Genomic DNA, 24108 nt, shown 5'->3' with positions numbered 1-24108 from the left:
ATAATTTTTCTTGGTTATTAGCAGAAACCTGTTGCCTTTATGGGTTTCACAGGTTTCTGTTTCCCAGTTAATATCCGGGTAGTTAAAGTCCCCCATAACCAGGACCTCATTATGGGTTGCAGCTTCATCTATCTGCTTTAGAAGTAGACTTTCCATGCTTTCTGTTATATTTGGGGGTAAGTAACAGACCCCAATGAGAATTTTGTTACCATTTTTCCCTCCATGAATTTCAACCCATATGGACTCGACATCCTCATTCCCTTCGCTAATATCCTCCCTTAAAGTGGACTTTAGACAAGACTTTACATAGAGACAAACCCCTCCTCCTCTCCGATTTTTACGATCCTTTCTAAACAGACTGTAACCCTGTAAGTTAACTGCCCAGTCATAGCTTTCATCTAACCATGTCTCGGTTATTCCCACTATGTCAAAGTTACCTGTAGATATTTCTGCTTCTAGTTCTTCCATCTTGTTTGTCAGGCTTCTGGCGTTTGCGAGCATGCAGTTTAGAGGATTTTGTTTTGTTCCAATCTCCTCACTGTGGATTGTTTTAGAAATGTTCTTACCTCCCTTCTGAGTATGTTTTCCTGGGTCGTCTTTGTTCGAGTCTAATGTTTTTCTTCCCGTCCCCTCTTCTTCTAGTTTAACGCCCTCCTGATGAGTAAATATATCACTATTACTATACATGTACTGTATATGTATAGGGTATTTAAAAGGGTTGCCCGGCCTTGGGATATTAGTCTGCAGTCTCACTATGTGACTGCAGACTTGTGAATCCCCAGAGCACGCAAACTGTGCACTGTGAGGATTCTCCGGTGAAAGCACTGGGAGTGACGGGTATGTGATAGTATGTATGTGATCTGCATATATGTGTTCAAGTGACATTTAGACATGCGTGCCTAACTCAGTGCAAGTATATTGACCGTGACTGGACACATCTAATCAGAATGTGGCTAGAAGTATGCAAATCTCAGACTTGTGGTGACATAACTGCCTACCCCCGTGTCAACATCGGAGAATCCTTACAACACACAGTGCGTGTACAGTGATGATTCACAAGTCTGCAGTCACATAGAGTGACTTTTTAATCAAAAAGTCTAAAAGCCATCCCACCACGACAAGGTGTACCCAATTAGGATGGTCACTAACTCTAGCTACTCACCTCTTCATGTGTCGACAAATAGATGGAGGCACAGACAAGATCCATGTTTGACAGACAGGTTTTACACAAAGTCAAACAAGGACTCTGTCTCTCCCCATCTACTTAAGGCCTTAGTAGGCACATGGAAAGGGAAGTCACTAGAGTAAGGGATCTTCATGATTGGGTACACCTTGTCGTTGTAGGAAGGCTTTTACCATTTTCTTATAAAAAAAAGAAGTGAATTATATTTTTACGTGAAGTGCAATATTGGTATATTTGCATTTATTTATTGCAGTGAGCCAACGCATAGTGTTTTTATTGTATATATTTGTACTGAGTGGAGCACCTCCTTTAGCATCATATCAGCATTACAAATAAATCCAAGAATATCTTAGAAATTATTAATAGCAACCTGGAGAACCGAGAATCCTCGAAACCCAGTTTAACTTCCTTATGAATTAATACACAGTGGGGTACTGGGGTACTACAAGTCCCAGCATAACATAACAATGCATAAACAGTGTACTGCTTAGGAATTACATGCCATAGAATAAAATAGTCATGAATAAATACACAGCTGGTCGCAGAGGTACTACAAAAGCTAATATAATATTGAAGAAATTATCACATATTTACCAATGTTTGCTAAGACCTTTTTGGAAGATGTATTACCGCTATCCCCAAACCATAGGCCACCTCTTACCCTCCTCCATGTTCCACTCACATCCTGCTTCCCGCTCACTGAATGAGCGCTTGATTGCCAGAGCTCCGTCTAATGACAGAACATCCTAGTTTCCACATTTTTGGTGGGTCTTATATGCATAAGTGCCATATTTTCATTGAAATGAGCCAGAGCACAAGTTTGTATACATGCAATATGTTATTGCCCATTCACGCTGTCACCATTTCACAGACAAAACCCAAGAAAAAACAAAATGAGCAAATTTTCTATAGTGAGTAAACAGTAACAGTATATGTAAATAACATGGGTTACTTAGTTAACACTAATTTGATTTAACAAAAAAGTATTACAGCCATCCTACCACTTCTAGGTGTACTCAATTGAGATGGTCCTATCTTCTAGTATTAAAACGTTACCATGTGTCAGCTGACCTCAATGTAACTAAAGGTACCGTCACATTCAGCAACTTTCCAATGATCACGACCAGCAATACGACCTGGCCGTGATCGTTGGAATGTCCTTGTGTGGTCGCTGGAGAGCTGTCACACAGACAGCTCTCCAGCGACCAACGATGCCGAAGTCCACGGGTAACCAGGGTAAACATCAGGTTACTAAGCGCAGGGCCGCGCTTAGTAACCCGATGTTTACCTTGGTTACCATTGTAAATGTAAAAAAAAAAAAAAACACATACTCACATTCCGGTGCCTGTCATGTCCCCGGCGTCCGCTTCCCTGCACTCCTCCTGCATCCTGTGTAAGCGCCGGCCATAAAGCAGAGCGGTGACGTCACCGCTGTGCTCTGCTTTACGGCCGGCCGGCGCTGACACAGGATGCAGGAGGAGTGCAGGGAAGCGGACGCCGGGGACGTGACAGGCACCGGAATGAGAGTATGTGTTTTTTTTTACATTTACAATAGTAACCAGGGTAAACATCAGGTTACTAAGCGCGGCCCTGCGCTTAGTAACCCGATATTTACCCTGGTTACCAGTGAAGACATCGCTGGATCGGCGTCACACACGCCGATCCAGCGATGTCAGCGTGTGATCCAGCGACGAAATAAAGTTCTGGCCTTCTAGCTCCGACCAGCGATGTCACAGCAGGATCCAGATCGCTGCTGCGTGTCAAACACAACGATATCGCTATCCAGGATGCTGCAACGTCACGGATCACTATCGTTATCGTTGTAATGTTGTTCAGTGTGAAGGTACCTTAAGGGTAGAGCAGGAACATGTCTCGACTGTTCAGACACCTGCCCATGGGAAGCTACATACAGTGGGGGAAATTTTGTATTTAATATACTGCCGATTTTGCAGGTTTTCCCACCTACAAAGAATGGAGAAGTCTGTAGTTTTTATAGTAGATACACTTCATCTGTGAGAGACAGAATCTAAAAAGAAAATTCCAGAATATCACATTGTATGAATTTACATTTTGTTGCATGAAATAAGTATTTGATACAATAGAAAAATAGAACATAATATTTGGAACAGAAACCTTTTTTTGCAATTGCAAAGCTCAGACATTTCCTGTACTTCTTACCCAAGTTTGCGCACACTGCACCAGGGACTTTGGCCCACTCCTCCATACAGATCTTCTCCAGATCTTTCAAGTTTTGGGGCTGTCGCTGGGCAAGATTGATTCAGCTCCCTCCAAATATTTTTAATTGGGTTCAAGTCTGGAGACTGGCTAGGTCACTCCAGAATCTTGAAATGCTTCTTATGGAGCAACTTATTAGTTTCCCTGGTGTGTGTTTTGGGTCATTGTCATGCTGGGTGCCACGCTCACGCCCTGACTGGTGGGCGTAAACTCCGGGAGTTTGTGGCCCCAATGTGCCACAAACCAGACTACCCTGGAAGGGGCGTGACTATAACAGTTGCCTGGGTTTTCACTGGAGCCTCTGATGGTGAGGTCAGGTATGCGCAGCAGGCAGCTGCCAGGTACTACTCCAGGGTGGTGTCTGGCTGTGGCTGCTGATCCCACTTGGAGAACCAGAACACTAGTACAGGTACGGGCATCAGGCAGGACTGGCAGAAGAGCATGGCTGAAACTCAGTTGAGTAGGCTGGTACGGCTGAGACACAGGGCTGGCAGAGACACGGCAGAAAACACAGGACTGTCAGGCATGGCAGAGAACACAGGGCTGGCAGGCACGGCAGAGAACACAGGGCTGGCAGGCACTGCAGAGAACAGGGCTGGCAGGCATGGCAGAGAACACAGGGCTGGCAGGCACAGCAGAGAACACAGGGCTGGCAGGCATGGCAGAGAACACAGGGTTGGCAGGCACGGCGGAGAACACAGGGCTGGCAGAGAACACAGGGCTGGCAGGATCGACAGAGACACAGGGCAGGTTGGTGTGGTGTATGAAGAAACAGGTAGGGACCTGTTCACACAAGAGGTGCAGGTATGGATATGTAGTATGAAGGAACAGGTTGGGACCTGTTCACACAGGAGATGCAGGTACAGAAACAAAGCAGGAAGGAATGTAGTGTGAAAGGACAGGTTGAGACCTGTTCACACAGGAAGAGAACCACAAAGCTGCGGATAGGAATGGTAGAGCAGCAGGAGATGGAGCAGCAGCAGAAGCTAAGCAGAGCGGAGCCACAAGAAATGTGGAGAGGAGCTGCAGCAAGAGGTTTCTGCAGCAGCAAAGCAGAGCAGAACCGTAAGGAATGCAGAGAGGAGCTGCAGCAAGAGATTACTGCAGCAGCAGAAGCTAAGCAGAATAGAACGGAGCAGAACCACAGGAGTGCGGAGCAGAGGTAAAGCCACAAAGGTACAGAGCAGGCAGACCCGCAGGAGTGTGGAGCATAAGCAGACTGAGAACACAAGGAAAGACACAACAGGGAAGGAAGGCACAGACAAGGAGACCGAGATAAGACTAAGTTCAGACAAGGAAATGGAACAAGACAAGAAACAAGAACAAAGACACAGGGACCAGGATATTCTGCCTCTTGGAGGGCGGAAAACAAGATCAAGGCAAGGCAAGGAGAGAAGCCTCCAGAGAGGGAGTAACACAGAGCAAGGTCTGGCAAACTCAGAAGCTAAGCACAAACTGAGCTAACACATTGCACAGGCCCAGTCCACTGGGTGGAGCTGCACTAAGTACTGGAAGCGTCTTGGTAATTGGTCAGGAACAGATTAAACAGGTGCACCTGATTCCTATAAGAACCAGAGAGTTCAGGCACCGCCCCCCTATACACAGCCAAGAAGCATGCAGAGAGCAGAGGCACAGAACATGGCGCTGGCAAGAAACAGACACCGCAACATGACCTGGACCAGTGGGTAAGATACTGTGAGAGATGAGAGGCCATGCCGTGATGCCAGCAGAGTTGTTACACTGGGAGACCCAGCCACGACCCATCTTCAATTCCCTTACTGAGAGGAGGAGGTTGTTGGACATGACAAAATCTCATGATACGTGACCCCATCCATCCTCCCTTCAATTCAATGCAGTCATTTTGTCCCCTTTGCAGCAAAGCACCTCCAAAGTATGATGTTTCCCCCACCATGCTTCACGATTGGGACAATGTTCTTGGGGTTGTACTCATCCTTCTTCTTCTTCATCCAAACCTAGCGAGTGGATTTGATATCAAAAAGTTCTATTGTGGTCTTTTCTGACTGCATAATCTTCTCCCATGCCTCCTCTGAATCATCCAGATGGTCATTGGTGAACCGCAAACTGGTCGGGACATGTGCTGCCGTGAGCAGGGGAACATTGCGTTCCCTGAAGGATTTTAATCCATGACTGGACAGTGTGTTACTAATGGTAATGTTTGAGACTGTGGTCCCAACTCTCTTCAGGTCATTGACCAAGTTCCCCCACGTAGTTCTGGGCTGATTCCTGATGTTTCTCAGAATCATCCTTATTCAACAAGGCAAGATGTCACATGGAGTCCAAGATCGAGGAAGATTGACAGTTTTCTTGTGTTTCTTTCATTTTCTAATAATTGGGCCAACAGTTGTTGCCTTCTCACCAAGCTGTTTGCCTATTGTCTTGTAGCCCACCCCAGCCTTGTTCAAGTCTACAATTTTGTCCTTGATGTCCTTAGCTCTTTCGTCTTGACCCTGGTGGAGAGGTTGAAGTGTGATTAAGTGTGTGGACAGGTGTCTTTTATACAGGTAACAAGTTCAAACAGGTGCAATTAATACAGGTAATGAATGAAAAGTAGGAGGGCTTCTTAAACAAAAAAATAACAGGTCAGCGAGAGCCAGAATTCTTGCTGGTTGGTAGGTGATCAAATACTTATTCATGCAATAAAATGCAATTTAATTATTTAAAAATCAAACAATGTGTTTTTCTGTTTTTTGTTGTTATATTCTGTATCTCACAGTTGAATTGTACCTATGATAAAAATTATAGACCTCTCCATTCTTTGTAGGTGGGAAAACTTACTAATTCAGCAGTGTATCAAATTCTTGATGAAATACCTAGCTCAAAAATATGGAACTATGCCCCTCTTTGTACAACAAAAAAAGAGATACTCTGAAGCATAATGTTACATGTAGCGGGCTCACACAGTGAGATGGATCCTATAATCCCAAGGGCCGGGGTGGACACATGTGATACGGGTATCGGTGTAGTAGGAGGGTGTAGCACATGGAAAACAGAATGAAGAGTCACTAGAAGCAACAGGCAGACATGCAGAGGCAAATTAAAAGTTTTTTAAAGTTCTGGAAACTAAAGCCTATGGGGGTGCATTATACTATATAGAGGCATATGAAGAGTCCATTATACTATATAAAGGCATATGGGGGTGCATTATACTATAGAGGTCTATGGGAGTGCATTACACAATATAGTCAGCCTATGGGGAGTGGATTACACTGTATAAAGGCCTATGGAGGTACATTATACAATACAGAGTCTGCCTATTGGGGTGCATTATACTATGTAGAAGCCTATGGGGGTGCATTATACTATATAGGCCTATGGAGGTGCATTATGCAATATAGAGTATGCCTAAGAGGAGTGCATTATACTATATAGAAGCCTAAGGGAGTGCATTATACTACAGAGGCTTATGGTGGTGCATTACACTATACAAAGTCTGCACTATACTATAGAGGCCTATGGGGAGTGCATTCTACTATATAGAGTCTGCCTAAGGGGAGCGCATTATACTATATAGACCTATGGGAAGTGCATTATACTATAGAGGCTTATGGGGGTGCCTTATACTATGTAGAGTCTCCCTTTGGGAGTGAATTATATTATATAGAGTCTGCCTATGGGGAGTACATTAAACTATATAGAAACCTATGGGGGTTCATTATACTATAGATGCTTATGGGGGTGCATTATACTATGGAGGCCTATGGGGAGTGCATTGAACTATATAGAGCCTGCCTATGAGGAGTGCATTGTACTATATAGACCTATGGGGAGTGCATTATACTATAGAGACTTATGAGGCTGCCTTATACTATGTAGAGTCTCCCTTTGGGAGTGAATTATACTATATAGAGTCTGCCTATGAGGAGTGAATTATACTATATAGAAACCTATGGGGGTTCATTATACTATAGACGCTTATGAGGGTGCATTATACTATATAATGTCTGCATTATACTATGGAGGCCTATGGGGAGTGCATTGAACTATATAGAGCCTGCCTATGGGGAGTGCATTGTACTATATAGACCTATGGGGAGTGCATTATACTATAGAGGCTTATGAGGCTGCCTTATACTATGTAGAGTCTCCCTTTGGGAGTGAATTATACTATATAGAGTCTGCCTATGAGGAGTGAATTATACTATATAGAAAGCTATGGGGGTTCATTATACTATAGACGCTTATGAGGGTGCATTATACTATATAATGTCTGCATTATACTATGGAGGCCTATGGGGAGTGCATTGTATTATATAGAGCCTGCCTATGGGGAGTGCATTATACTATATTGACCTATGGGGAGTGCATTATACTATAGAGGCTTATGGGGGTGCCTTATACTATGTAGAGTCTCCCTTTGGGGGTGCATAATACTATATAGAGTCTGTCTATGGGGAGTGCATTATGCTATATAAAAGCCTATGGGGGTTCATTATGCTATAGACGCTTATGGGTTGCATTATACTATATAAATTCAGCATTATACAATGAAGGCCTATGGGGAGTGCATTGTACTATATAGAGCCTGCCTATGGGGAATGCATTATACTATGTAGAAGCCTATGGGGGTGCATTATATTATATAGGCCTATGGAGGTGCATTATGCAATATAGAGTATGCCTAAGAGAAGTGCATTATAATTTATTGAAGCCTATGGGAGTGCATTATACTACAGAGGCTTGTGGTGGTGCATTACACTATACAAAGTCTGCATTATACTATAGACTCCTATGGGGAGTGCATTGAACTATATAGAGCCTGCCTAATGGGAGCGCATTATACTATATAGACCTATGGGAAGTGCATTATACTATAGAGGCTTATACTGTGTAGAGTCTCACTTTGGGAGTGAATTATACTATATAGAGTCTGCCTATGGGGAGTGCATTATACTATATAGAAACCTATGGGGGTTCATTATACTATAGACGTTTAGGGGGGTGCATTATACTATGGAGGTCTATGGTGAGTGCATTATACTATAGGTGCTTATGGGGGAGAAATTTAGTCTAAGAAGAGGTTTCACAGGTACACATTCAGATAAGGACGTTTATTCTCAGCGAGGAAAGGAAAGTGTAGGACCTGGTGTATGAGAGATGCCCTAATGTGGCTACCAGGTACACATGAATTGGCCAATTTATGCGCTAAACGCTCTCATTTTATCATATTTCTAGTGCAGTAATGCAGTTAAACTTTCATGTTTCATGTTTGCATGTTTTAGCGCTACAGTGTGCTGCCTTATTTATTTGACTGTGTACGAGTTGGTGACTCTAGGTTCAGCACCTGTTCACACTTGATCTATGTTTGGATGTGACGGTTAGTTTTTTGAAATTTGAATTCACTAGCCTTCTGACCGAGCACTCCGCCTCCTAGCTACAGGTGTTTTAATCGCAGCAGGTCCATTACCCCTCCACAGAGAGAGAAAAACTTAGTCTAAGAAGAGGTTTCACAGGTACCCAATCAGATAAGGATGTTTATTCTCAGCGAGGAACGGAAAGTGTAGGACCTAGTATACGAGAGATGCCATAATGTGGCTACTAGGTACACATGAATTGGCCAATTTATGCGCTAAACGCTCTCATTTTTTCATATTTCTAGTGCAATAATGCAGTTCAACTTTCATGTTTGCTGTTTGCATGTCTTAGCGCTACAGTGTGCTGCCTTATTTATTTAACTGTGTATGAGTTGGTGACTCTAGGTTCAGCAACTGTTCACACTTGATCTATGTTTGGATGTGACGGTTAGTTTTTTGAAATTTATACTATGCAGAGTCTCTCTTTGGGGGTGCATAATTCTATATAGAGTCTGCCTATGGGGAATGCATTATACTATATAGAAATACGTGGGGGTTCATTATACTATAGACGCTTATAAGGGTGCATTATACTATATAATGTCTGCATTATACTATGGAGGCCTATGGGGAGTGCATTGTATTATATAGATCCTTCCTATGGGGAGTCCATTATACTATAGAGGCTTATGGGTGTGCCTTATACTATGTAGAGTCTCCCTTTGGGGTGCATTATACTATATAGTCTTCTTCCTGTGGGGATTGCATTATACTGTATAGAAGCCTATGGAGTGCATTATACTATAGAGGCTTATGGGGATGCATTACACTTTGCAAAGTCTGCTTTATACTCTAGAGGCTTTTGGTGAGCGCATTGTACTATATAGAGTCTGCCTAAGGGGAGTGCATTATACTATATAGAAGCCTATGGGAGTACATTATACTATAGAGGTTTATAGGGATGCATTACACTATACAAAGTCTGCATTATACTAAAGAGGCCTATGGGGAGTGCATTGTACTATATAGAGTCTGCCTAAGGGGAGCACATTATACTACATAGACCTATGGGAAGTGCATTATACTATAGAGGCTTATGTGGGTGCCTTATACTATGCAGAGTCTCCCTTTGGGGGTGCATTATTCTATATAGAGTCTTCTACCTGTGGGGAGTGCATTATGCTATAGAGAAGCCTAGGGAGTGCATTATACTATAGTGGCTTATGGGGATGCATTACACTGTACAAAGTCTGCTTTAAACTATAGAGGCTTATGGGGAGTGTATTGTACTGTATAGAGTCTGCCTTAGGGGAGTGCATTATACTATATAGACCTATGGGGAGTTCATTATGCTATAGAGAGTAATGGGGGTGCCTTATACTATGCATGGTCTACATATGGGGAGGGCATTAAGCTATATAGAAGCCTATGGGGATTCATTGTACTATAGGCGCTTATGGGACTGCATTCTACTATATAAAGTCTGCATTATGCTATGGAGGCCTATGGGGAGTGCATTGTACTATAAAGAGCCTGCCAGTGGGGAGTGTATTACACCATATAGAGCTTTAGGGAGTACAGTATACTATAGAGGCTTATAAAGAGTGCATTATGCTATATAAAGGCCTATGGGGTGCATTATGCTATATAGATTTCAAAAATCTGACCTGCACATCCAAACATAGACTCAGTGTGAACAGGTGCTGAACCTAGAGTCGCCAACTCGTATATAGTTAAGTAAATAAGGCAGCACACTGCAGCACTAAAACATGCAAACTTGAAAACACGAAATTTGAACTGCATTACTGCACTAGAAATATGAAAAATGAGAGCTTTTAGCGCATAAACATGGCCAATTTTATGTGTACCTGGTAGCCTCTTTAGGGCATCTCTCTTATACCAGGTCCTACGCTTGCCTTACCTCGCTGAGAATAAACGTCTCCATCTGAATGGGTGCATGTGAAACCTCTTCTTAGACTAAAATTCTCTCTCTCTGTGGAGGGGTATTGGACCTGCTGTAATTAAAACACCTGAAGCTAGGAGGCGGAGTGCACGAACAGAAGGCTAGAGAATACATTTCAAGTTGGCGACTCTAGGTTCAGCACCTGTTCACACTGAGTCTATGTTTGGATGTGCAGGTCAGGTTTTTGAAATGTATTCTCTAGCCTTCTGATCGTGCACTCCGCCTTCTAGCCACAGGTGTTTTAATTACAGCAGGTCCAATACCCCTCCACAGAGAGAGAGAATTTTAGTCTAAGAAGAGGTTTCACATGCACCCATTCAGATGGAGACGTTTATTCTCAGCGAGGTAAGGCAAGCGTAGGACCTGGTATAAGAGAGATGCCGTAAAGAGGCTACCAGGTACACATAAAATTGGCCATATTTATGCGCTAAAAGCTCTCATTTTTCATATTTCTAGTGCAGTAGTGCAGTTCAAATTTCGTGTTTTCAAATTTGCATGTTTTAACGCTGCAGTGTGCTGCCTTATTTACTTATGCTATATAGAGACATATGAAGAGTGCATTGTGCTATATAGAGACTTATGAGGGTGCATTATGCTATAGAGGTCTTTGGGAGAGCATTATACAAGATATTCTGCCTATGGAGAGTGCATTACACTATATAAAAGCCTTTGGGGGTACATTTTACAATATAGAGTCTTCCTATGGGGTTGTGATATACTTTAGAAGCCTATGGAAGTGTATTATACAATATAGAGTCTGCCTATGGGGAGTGCAATGTACTATATAAAGGCCTATGGGGGTGCATTATGCTATAGAGGCTTCTGGGTGTGCATTATACTATATAAAGTCTGCATGATACTATATAGGCCTATGGGACGTGCATTGTACTATATAGAGTCTGCCTATGTGGCAGTACATTATACTATATAGACCTATGGGGAGTGGATTATACTAAAGAGGCTGATGGGATTCATTATTGATAGGGCTGGCGGAATGCACCGAGAAAATATGGAGATAGTATAGGTGCGTTCGCAGCCCGGGGTCCACTGTGCCGAAGTGGAACCTGCTGCTAGTAGATGATGACACTATATGGCGGTACTACACCTGAATAGACACGGGATCCGTCACCCGGTCTGTATAGGAGCGAACCCTGTTGCTTCACAGAGTCACCGGGATTAAAGGTAACGCTGTGCTCTGTAAATCTCACAGAAGATCACAGCTCACTAAAGGAGCAGGTAGCATACAGCGGTCGTTCAGTCAGCAACAGCACACAAACAACTCCTCTCCGAAGGTGCCAGAATTCAAGTGGCTATATGCCAGCCCTAAATTCACACACACAAACTCCTCTTCGGAGGTGCCAGAATTCTAGTGGCTATACAGCCAACCCTGAGCACATGCTGACACAGACCACCAAGTAGCTAAGCTCATACACTCATAAACATAAGTTGATACTAGCGCATGGCTGTGTGGCCATGCAAACCTTTTATAGAGAAAGCTCTCCAGGACCTTCCTAGTGGTCCAATAGGAAATGCTTGTGACTCCGACCTCCAATAAGAGGTTGTCCCTTGGGCATGCTCAGTAGCAGAAAAGCAGGACTTAGTCCCAGAAGCATCTGCTCCCTGCGGAACAGTGCTGGTTACAATGGCTGAGCCTGGAAGATCAGCCGTAACCAAGCGCACAATATCTGACTGAGCCAGATGCTGGGACTGACGTCTCCGCTAAGCAGGCTCCACTGTGGCTGAAGAAGAATGGGAGACTGCAGCGGAGGTGGCTCGAGATTCCCCCTCTGCAGCAGCGGGAACTCGACACCTAACAATTATACTATGTAGAGTGTCCCTTTGGGGTGCATTATACTATACAGGGTATTCCTATGGGGAGTGCATTATACTATAGAGGCTTATGGGGGTGCATTATACTATATAAAGTCTGCATGATACTATATAGGCCTGTTGGGAGTGCATTGTAATATATAGAGTCTGGGGGATTTAAGCCAGCTCACCAGTAACCACCGCAGGTGCTCGGAACTCCGTGAAGATAAATGTAGAAGCCATGAGAAAAGTACACGGTTCCAGCTCCTTAAAATTAATTCTTCTTTATTCAATCATATTAAAATACACATGGTGTGCAAGCAGTCCCCAGACTATTGCCAAAACACGAACAGAGGCAACGCGTTTTGATAAAAATGATCTTTGTCAGAGCCTCTGTTTGTGTTTTGGCAATTGTCTGGGGAGAGCATGCACACCATGTGTATTTTAATATGATCGAATAAAGAAGAATTAATTTTAAGGAGCTGGAACTTCTACTTTTCTCACTATATAGAGTCTGCCTATGTGGAGTGGATTATACTTTATAGACCTATGGGGAGTCCATTATACTATTGAGGTTGATGGGGGTGCATTATACTATAAAGAGTGTCCCTTTGGGAGTGCATTAGACTATATAGAGTCTGCCTATGGGGAGTGCATTATACTATATAGAAGCCTATGGGGTGCATTATATTATAGAGGTTTATGGGGGTGCAATATACTATATAATGTCTGCATGATACTATGGAGGCCTATGTGGAGTGCATTGTACTATATAAAGCCTGCCAATGGGGAGTGCATTTTACTGTATAGACCTATGGGGAGTGCATTATACTATAGAGGCTTATGGGGGTGCCTTATACTATGTAGAGTCTCTCTTTGGGGGTGTAAGGACTGGCGGAATGCACCGAGTTAATATAGATGTTATAATTGGTGCGATCGCAGTCTGGGGGCCACCTTGCAGGGGAGAACCTGCTGCTAGAAGATGACGGCACTATATGGCGGTATAAGTGAACTCAGTTACTTTACTGAGTCGCACTGAAAAGAACATGCTGTGCCCTGTTAGCGTCACAGAGGAACACAGCTAACTGCTGAGCTGATGGCAGTCAGTGATCATGCACACAGAGAAGCACACAAATACTCCTCTCCAGTGGAACCGGAATTCTAGTCGCTATTAGCCAGCCCTGAATACATACATACAAACTCCTCACCGGAGGTGCCGGTATTCTAGGGGCTTATTTCAGCCTAACCTTATCCACATACAGGCGCAACCACAAATTGCAAGCTAATAACATGAAGTGATACTAGCGCATGGCCGTGCGGCCATACAAACCTTTTATAGCTGCAGCAGCTTCAGGACCTTCCTACAGGACCAATGGAAGCAGCTACAATACCAGAGCAACTTCAGAACCTTCCTATAGGACCAATGGATGCTGCAGCAGTACCTGAGCATGTGACCCCTGACCTCCAATGAGAGGTCTTACCTTGGGCATGCTCAGAAGGGAAAAAGCAGGTCTTAGTCCCGGAGACTTCTGCTCGCTGCTGACCTGTACTGGCTACAATGGCTGAGCCTGGGAAAGCAGCAGAAATCATCCGCACAGTATCAGGCTGAGCCAGACGATGGGACCGACGTCTCCGCTGAGCAGGCTCCACTGCGGCTGGAGAAGAATGGGAGACCACAGTGGAGGTTGTTCGAGATTCCCCCTGTGCAGAGGTGGGAACTAAATCCCTAACAGGGGGTGCATTATACTATATAGAGTCTGCCTATGGGGAGTGAATTAGGCTATTTAGAGTCTCCACATGGGGAGTGCATTATACTGTAGAGGCCTATGGGGAGTGCATTATACTATATAGAGTCTGCCTATGGGCAGTGTGTTATACTATAGAGACCTATGAGGAGTGTTTTATACTACAGAGGCCTATGGGGAGTGCATTGTACTATAGAGGCTTATGGGGAGTGCATTATACAGTATAGAGTCTACCTATGGGGAGTGCCTTATACTATAGAGGTCTATCTGGTGCTTTATACTATATGGAGGTTATTTAGGGGCTATCATATAGTGTGGGGATTACAGTGATGGAGCGATCATACAGTGTGGGGCATAATGTATGGTTCTTGTACAGTGTGGGGGCCATCATACAATTTTGGAGTCATCAAACAGTTTGAGGGCTTCTAAGGGTCAGTATACTGTGTGGGGGTACTATACAGTGAGGGGGAATTGTAGTATGTATAAGACAGCATCATACTGTGTAGAGGGGAGCTGTGCAGGGGGAAACTCGGGACATTATTACATGTAAAGTGGGCACTTATTTTTATAGAAAAAAGTAGTACATGCCTGCACAAGCATGTACTATGGAGGACAGGGAATGAACTTCAATCCAATATTGCAGCCAGCATGCAGCCAGCGGGTAAGGAAAGGGTGAATCAAAAACCCCAAAACCCCGCCTCCATGGCTGAAGATTGTTCCCTCCAAATTCAGGTGACAGTGTCCCTTTAATCCTGCTGGATTCAGCTTACTTTTTCTGTGGATCGTTTGCTCTAACCTTTCCACGCAGGAACAGATGAGGAGTAGCCTACATTAAGGTGAGCTGACTACATTTGTGTTTTTTGGACTTATTTTTATAGGGGAACTCAGGTTATTGGGACTGTCAAAGGGGCACACACAGCATTATTACTTTGTAGGGGGCAAAATGTAGGCATTGTGTTCTAGGGCACTTGCAGAGGGCATTACTATATTCTAGATGTTTGTTTTGTCATCTAGTGGGCGCGCAGAACCACACAGCAGGTGCAGTAATAGAGAGACATACGGCAACAGCGGATCAGTATTAGGGTATTAGCAGGACAAGGAGTTTGTGCAGGTTGGGAATAGATGGGAAGGTGCTGAAAATATGAGAAGTGAAAAGTGTCTTTGTTGTATTCTCTGCAGCCAAAGTCGTGACTGGAAGAAGTTGTCATGTGGGTCTGTGCCAGATGGAAAAGACAGGAACAGTGAACGATTCTATTAGAAAGAACATGAGCTGTAAGTCACCATCTATAACTGTGCTGTAAATCACTTATATGTTCTGTCAGTCTGCTATCTACTACGAACCATATGGCGGTAATATCAGTGTTGGTCTTTGTATAGAGATTATTTTCAGCAACACCATGGTCATCTGCTGAGGTTCTCTTACATCCACTATTAGGGTGCGCCTCCATAGTTGTAATACAAGTTACCTGGTTAGGGGCTCACTCAGGAGTTTTACCCCCCTGAACCAAAACCCTAGCTACACTTATGGCAGATCGCTTTATTGAACTCTGTCAAGCTTGCCTTGTATACTTACTGCTGACATCGACTGATAGACCTGTCTGAGTACACCTGGACAGGTACAGGTATGTCCGATAAAATATTTCCAATATAACTTAAAATCTAGACATGTCAGGCAAATTCGTAGTTCATATTTGGAATTGACTCGTTTAATTTAGTATTATTCATGTGTTTTTCTCTCAGTAACAAAATCATGCATGTTGCGTGGTGTTATAGTATGCTGTACCTTTAAAAATAATGATGATTACTAGTCACTGGTCAGCACTGTACATATGCAAAGCATATACACCAAGCTAATAACCCCTAGAAGAAGGCACTACGCCAAAACATGCGTTTGGGTAGGTGGCGCCATGGTTCTCCTAGGTAAAACTTCCAGGCTTCTATATACTTTTGGCTTATGGTTTTTGCTCTATATGAATCTTGATTTTGTCTGTACTGCCTCTATGCACTATGCACTTGCACTTTTGAGCTGACGAATACATTTTCATCTATCTACCTTGCCTGTTGTCTGTTTGCCTGTCTATTTATGGTGGTTCCACTCCTGGTCTGCTGTGCCATTGTCAATTCCTTGTTATTATTTTTTCTGATTTCATATTTTGTATTTATTGTTACATCAATAAAGTTTTGTATTTTTAGTGTTTTGGTTCTTTTGGTGCTTCTTCTCTGTTTTGATTTTCAGTGCACTATACATATGTAGCGTCTCAGGTCATGTGTGTCGATTGAGTAGAATTCCACTGCATTGACTCCAACTGTATACTGTACTGCAGAAATCTGGCACACCGAAGGGAGAATGTTATGTATGAGTCAGAGACAGTATTTGTGGCACCGGTGCATGCCAGCATTTATTACTGAAAGGGCAATGCCATTTGTAATTTGACATAGTGGTTGTGAACCCCTTCCTAGTGGCTCTTGTGTATCTCAACTAAGTGGTTTCTGAATTATTTCCAGTTCTTTCCTTTGTATCTTGACAAAGTGGTTGTTAGACCACTTTCATGACATCTTTAGAGATGGCAGGTGGAGTTTCATCATCCCTACGAGTAAGTGACATCAGCAAGAAAGACTGAACCAAGCCTAGAGTGTGCCAAAGTTTGCAAATTGAGTTACTGTAACCACCCAGCTGTGTGCCAAAACACTGTAACCACCAAGCATTTCTACAAAGATCTGTAACAGCCAAGCTGTGTGCCAAAACACTGCAACCGCCAAGCTGTGTGCCGAAACACTGTAACCGCCAAGCATTTCTGCAAAGATCTGTAATAGCCAAGCTGTGTGTTAAAACACTGTAACCTCCAAGCTGTGCGCCAAAATACTGTAAGCGTCAAGCATTTCTACAAAGATCTGTAACCGCCAAGCTGTGTGCCAAAAGACTGTAACCGCCAAGCATTTCTGCAAAGATCTGTAACCGCCAAGCTGTGTGACAAAACACTGTAACCGCCAAGCATTTCTGCAAAGATCTGTAACCGCCAAGCTGTGTGACAAAACACTGTAACCGCCAAGCATTTCTGCAAAGATCTGTAACCGCCAAGCTGTGTGCCAAAACATTGCAACCGCCAAGCATTTCTACAAAGTTCTGTAACCGCCAAGCTGTGTGCCAAAACACTGTAACTGCCAAGCTGTGTGCCAAAGCACTGTAAGGCCTCTTCCACATTTCCGTTGTTACGGGGCCGTCACAAATCATTGGCCTGATGGACCGATGGGCAGCGAATGCAGTTTTCAGACACATCCTCTGCCCATTATGAGTTCCGGGAAGGAGGGGGCGGAGTTACGGCCGTGCATGCGCGGTCGTAAATGGCGGTTCCGATGGACGAAAAAATGTTACATGGAACGTTTTTTCGTCACAACGGACCTCAAAAACATGACGCATCCGTGGCTAATGCAAGTCTATGGAGAAAAACACATCCTGCAAGCAACTTTGCAGGATGCGCTTTTTCTCCAAAACGACGCATTGTGACGTTGGCCAAACGACAGAAGTGTGAAAGAGGCCTAACCGCCAAGCTATGTGCCAAAACACTGTAAACGACAAGCATATCTACAAAGATCTGTAACCGCCAAGCTGTGTGACAAAATACTGTAGATGCCAAGCATTTCTACAAAGTTTTGTAACCGCCAAGCTGTGTGCCAAAACACTGTAACTGCCAAGCTGTGTGCCAAAATACTGTAACTGCCAAGCATTTCTACAAAGTTTTGAAACCGCCAAGCTGTGTGCCAAAACACTGTAACCGCCAAGCTGGGTGCCAAAACACTGTAACCGACAAGCTGTGTGCCAAAATGCTGTAGCTGCCAAGCATTTCTACAAAGTTCTGAAACCACCAAGCTGAGGGCCGTTGTAAAATTTCCATTTCTTTGTACCAGAACCGACCCTACCTATGTTCCTGGTCCATCATTGAGTGGGGTACCATGACAAGGGTCAGAGCGTACACAAGACCTTCTTTTACATTTTTGAATTGCCACATTCCTCTTTGAAGATAAGAACTCACAATGACACAATGTCAAAGAAAAAGTAAACGTTATATTACTCCAAATGTGTACAACGTAATTCAAGCAAAAACAACTTTCTATAAAGCTTCAATAAAAAAAACTTAGCAGTTTTCAAAATGGGAGTTTTGCTAAAAGCGCAATTGTTTGGTGTCAAGTAGTGGCTCTATCACAGTTGTTTGTCTCCAAAGTATAGCTTGTGTTCTTGGCATGTCTCGACATTGAGTAATGCACACAAACTTTGCATCACATCTTTTAGTACTTTTTTGAATTATGTGTTGAAAGCTGTGATCAATACTATGGTTTATCATGAACTCAATGTCCTCTTTAAAGAGCTCCTAGATTCAACCATTATTGGCCATATATGTTGTTAATATGTACAGTCTAAAGTGGTTTATCAGCACAAAATAGTAAAGTCTAATAGTTCTAGGAGATTGTCTTGGTCTGAGCAATTTATCTGGTATTTTTATCTGGTATTTGATAATCTTCCATAATTTAATCAACCATAGATATTTTGTAGACTGATGGCATATTAGGGTAAGGTGCACATGCATGTCTGCTGTCTGGTTTAGGAAGTATTGAATTCATGTAGCTGTTACATAGTCTAATTGATCATTGATCTGAAGAAATAAAAGAAAATATCCTCCCAATTGTTCTTTAATTCATTTATCCTCTTTCTGAAACAAGAGCTACAAACATTGTTATTGATTTCTCCGCTGTTTGGTGCTTCAACAGTGACATCCTCAATTTGGAAGTCATAGAAGGATAAGTCCTCTCGTGTGAGTGGCTTGTCATCTTTCTCTAAATGTAAAATCTCCACGAGAATCTTAATTGGAAAAAGTCTAAACTTTTATTACCAAATGAGATAGGTGACGAGATGGCTTTAATGAAATATTTTCCAACATTGTCATTGAATCTAGAGCTTAAAGGGGTTATTTAGGACTAATTTTTATTTTATTATGGGCCTAACAACTAGCAGGCAGTTGCAACCTACCTGCCTGTTCAGCCCAGCGCACATCTCTGCCAGCACAGACCAATCCTGTCGACGATTCTGCAGCTTCCACTGATGTCACGTATAGAGAGAGCAGTAACTGCTCTGTTGATGAGGTGTGACAGCTGACATCATGCTGATTGACTGTTGTTATTTGCAGCCTAACTGCGGGAAGACGGCTGTCAATCAGCATGACGTGAGGCAATCATGCAACATCAATACACCTGCTCAGAAGAAGAAGAGCTGCACTGTTGACGTGGAGCAGCTGAAAGATAGGTCACCGCTCTGAGCCGGCACCGGATAGAACAGACAGGTAGTTAGCCTGTCGTTTAGATTTTTGGATCACAGTAAAAAAAATAATTGAGTCCTAATATGCCCTTCAAGGACTCATTCAAATACAGATCTTTGTTCAACAGTGTTTTAGATCCAAGTGTCAACAGTGTTTGGTCAGTGTCGGTTGAGCTTTGAGAAAGAACATGTTACTGTTCGAAACGCGCTGCCTGCAACTCACTATTTTGTGAATTAATTGATTGGACTTCAAATTTTATTCTCAATAAATCTGGAATTTTTGGAAGCTGGATTTTCTTCCTTTTTTGAGCTCCATTGTTCACATGATGACTACACGATATCCGTGCTTCCCCACAACACATGCCTTATAGGTGAGCTGTTTTTTCTTTTTTTCTGTTCTGACACTCTAGTTTTCTTACCGTACACACTGAGAGCCTTATTTATTGAAGGAATTATTCACTCTAATTCTGAGCTCTGTGGCAATTGTGTTCGTGGTTTTTCTATTTGAAAAAATAATAATTTTTCACTGCTTCAACATGAATGAAAGTCCAAATAGAGCTCAAAAAGCGGCTCAACTATTCACATTAGATGGATCCATTGCAGTTGTGAATTCTGAGACAGATTCATTCAGTCTGGACATTGATAAATTGGAAAAACTGATGATTAGTGAAATGAAAATTTCGTGGAACCACATTGGACAATTATGTACGTAAAGATATGATTCCGGGGGGATTACGACTTTAAAAAATCCCTACCACCATATATTCTGAGGAACTTGTGAATGAATGGAACTTAATTTTAAGCAGCTGCTCTATTCAACTCATGCAACTTATGAAATATGAGGATATGAGGCTCAAGAATATTCAATCGAAGATGAATGATATAAAAATCAGTTTGGAAAGTAAGAATACTGTGAAATTTAATGACGAACTATCAAATATAAAAAAAATCTCTCGTTCAATTAGAAGATTCAATCATGAGCCGGAAGAGGAGCAAATTTCAGTGTGATCTGGGAGACTATCAAGTGAATCAGGTGTATGAGTGGGGCAGGTGGCAGAAATCATCAAAAACTCCTCGCCCGATCCTCAAACGCACCAGCAACTCCTCTGATGTGTCTGAGCTCAGAGTCTTTTAGCTCTTCAGATATGGATTCTATTGATAACAGTTGAAATGAGGTTTACGATGACGGGAACACAAGTCATAACGCTAACAATAATACATATTACTGTTGACCTAAAAGACAGCATTCAAAAACCGCAAGAGGCGAGTGGGGGCCGCAAGCTTTGGAGGAAATACCAGAATGGTTACCCGCAAAAGGAAATAACACCTTTTTCTCAAGGAGATTTTTCTAATGTTTTAAATACTGTATTTCTAGAGCTTTGAGAAAGAACACGTTACTGGTCGAAATACGTTGCCTGCTACTCACTATTATGTGAATGAATTGACTGAACTTCATATTTTATTCTTAATAAATCTGGAATTTTTGGAAGGTGGATTTTCTTCCTTTTTTTTAGCTCCATTGTTCATGTGATGACTACACGATATCTGTGCTTTCCCACAACACATGCCTAACAGGTGAGCTGTTTTTTTCTTTTTTTCTGTTTTGGTCAGTCTTTGCCATTCATGTATAAAAAAAAAAACAAAGTTATAAAGCTATTCCTATACATTACAATGTTATCTATGGATTAATTATACAGTTAGGGCCAGAAATATTTGGACAGTGACACAATTTTCGCGAGTTGGGCTCTGCATGCCACCACATTGGATTTGAAATGAAACCTCTACAACAGAATTCAAGTGCAGATTGTAACGTTTAATTTGAAGGGTTGAACAAAAATATCTGATAGAAAATGTAGGAATTGTACACATTTCTTTACAAACACTCCACATTTTAGGAGGTCAAAAGTAATTGGACAAATAAACATAACCCAAACAAAATATTTTTATTTTCAATATTTTGTTGCAAATCCTTTGGAGGCAATCACTGCCTTAAGTCTGGAACCCATGGACATCACCAAACGCTGGGTTTCCTCCTTCTTAATGCTTTGCCAGGCCTTTACAGCCGCAGCCTTCAGGTCTTGCTTGTTTGTGGGTCTTTCCGTCTTAAGTCTGGATTTGAGCAAGTGAAATGCATGCTCAATTGGGTTTAGATCTGGAGATTGACTTGGCCATTGCAGAATGTTCCACTTTTTGGCACTCATGAACTCCTGGGTAGCTTTGGCTGTATGCTTGGGGTCATTGTCCATCTGTACTATGAAGCGCCGTCCAATCAACTTTGCAGCATTTGGCTGAATCTGGGCTGAAAGTATATCCCGGTACACTTCAGAATTCATCCGGCTACTCTTGTCTGCTCTTATGTCATCAATAAACACAAGTGACCCAGTGCCATTGAAAGCCATGCATGCCCATGCCATCACGTTGCCTCCACCATGTTTTACAGAGGATGTGGTGTGCCTTGGATCATGTGCCGTTCCCTTTCTTCTCCAAACTTTTTTCTTCCCATCATTCTGGTACAGGTTGATCTTTGTCTCATCTGTCCATAGAATACTTTTCCAGAACTGAGCTGGCTTCTTGAGGTGTTTTTCTGCAAATTTAACTCTGGCCTGTCTATTTTTGGTATTGATGAATGGTTTGCATCTAGATGTGAACCCTTTGTATTTACTGTCATGGAGTCTTCTCTTTACTGTTGACTTAGAGACAGATACACCTACTTCACTGAGAGTGTTCTGGACTTCTTTTGATGTTGTGAACGGGTTCTTCTTCACCAAATTAAGTATGCGGCGATCATCCACCACTGTTGTCATCCGTGGACGCCCAGGCCTTTTTGAGTTCCCAAGCTCACCAGTCAATTCCTTTTTTCTCAGAATGTACCCAACTGTTGATTTTGCTACTCCAAGCATGTCTGCTATCTCTCTGATGGATTTTTTCTTTTTTTTCAGCCTCAGGATGTTCTGCTTCACCTCAATTGAGAGTTCCTTTGACCGCATGTTGTCTGCTCACAGCAACAGCTTCCAAATGCAAAACCACACACCTGGAATCCACCCCTGACCTTTTAACTACTTCATTGCTTACAGGTTAATGAGGGAGACGCCTTCAGAGTTAATTGCAGCCCTTAGAGTCCATTGTCCAATTACTTTTGGTCCCTTGAAAAAGAGGACGCTATGCATTACAGAGCTATGATTCCTAAACCCTTTCTCCGATTTGGATGTGGAAACTATCATATTGCAGCTGGGAGTGTGCACTTTCAGCCCATATCTAATATATAATTGCCTAGAATACTACTTCCTGCAATTTGTGCCATCTTCCGTGGCTTTGTCCGGAGCTAATGTCCGGAGCTAATGTCCGGAGCTAATGTCCGGAGCTAATGTCCGGAGATTAATTGCCTAGAATACTACTTCCTGCAATTTGTGCCAACTTCCGTGGCTTTGTCCGGAGCTAATGTCCAGAGCTAATGTCCGGAGATAATGTGCGGAGATAATGTCCGGAGCTAATGTCCGGAGCTAATGTCCGGAGCTAATGTCCGGAGATAAGTGACGTCAACAGTGTCCAGTGTCTGATTGGTTGCCGCCTGCTGCGAGCGACCAATCAGAAACGTGCCGTACTGTGACACACTCCGCCCGCCATTTTGGTGTGATTTTTGAATTTTTACCTCACAGCAAGTTTCTACTGCGTGGAGGCGGGCCCAGTGACGTTGCTCTTCAAGCTCCTGCCGAATTTCGTCAAAAAAATGATAATACCATTTACCAAAACTATATATATTTAGTTGTGAAGTGGTTCAGTGACATTTTCACACCAATTTTGAACTTTTGTTTGGTGTTTTCTCCATATACTGCCTATTATTTTTGTTCTTTCTTACTATTATTTATTAATTGTATTATTCTTACATTTGAATAAATAAAGTATATATGGATTCTAGACTCCCGATTCTTTAGAATCGGGCTGCCATCTAGTTATATATATAATTGTATTTCTGAACATGTTTTTGTAAACAGCTAAAATAACAAAACTTGTGTCACTGTCCAAATATTTCTGGCCCTAACTGTAGATGGCACACGGACTGCACACTCATGGCATCCATGTGTTCTTCACAGATCCATTGACTTGCATGGGTAATTTTGATGCGTGACTTGGATCAAAAACAGAGATGCCTGTGTCATTTTTCATGGAACACTCAGTCTGCAAAAAATACAAATATTTGAAAAGCCCCATGTTCTATCTATATAATATGGATAGGGCATGTACAGTACAGTGCAAAAGTTTTAGGTAGGTGTAAAAAAATGCTGAAAAGAGTGGTTTCAATAATAGAAGAGAATTTATTTTTATCAATTAAAAAATGCAAAGTGAATAAATAAAACTGAAATTTAAATCAAATCAATATTTTGTGTGACCGATCTTTGCTGTCAAAACAGCATCAATTTTTCTAGGTTGCTCCAAACATCTTGAAAAGGTATGTCTTCTGTGGATGTAGGATTGCGCAAATCCTACTCCGTGTGATTCACGGATGTCTGACTGTGGCCTATGAATCAGGAGACCTACTGACATAGGTGTTATAA

General features: G+C 42.5%; 1 long non-coding RNA gene across 1 annotated transcript in view; it reads right to left on the bottom strand.

Annotated features, from left to right (window-relative positions):
* Window positions 1-573: 573 nt before the first annotated feature.
* Window positions 574-24108, bottom strand: part of LOC138674280 (uncharacterized) — a 45831-nt gene continuing 22296 nt past the window's right edge. The window contains exon 3 of the long non-coding RNA XR_011320573.1: window positions 574-654. This is a non-coding gene — a long non-coding RNA (uncharacterized lncRNA). The remainder of the gene's footprint in view (window positions 655-24108) is intronic.

The sequence above is a fragment of the Ranitomeya imitator genome, chromosome 4 (assembly GCF_032444005.1).
Source record: "Ranitomeya imitator isolate aRanImi1 chromosome 4, aRanImi1.pri, whole genome shotgun sequence".
NCBI classification, from domain to species: domain Eukaryota; kingdom Metazoa; phylum Chordata; class Amphibia; order Anura; family Dendrobatidae; genus Ranitomeya; species Ranitomeya imitator.
Note: the sequence above shows the minus strand (reverse complement) of the source record. Positions and strands in the feature narration are given on the sequence as shown.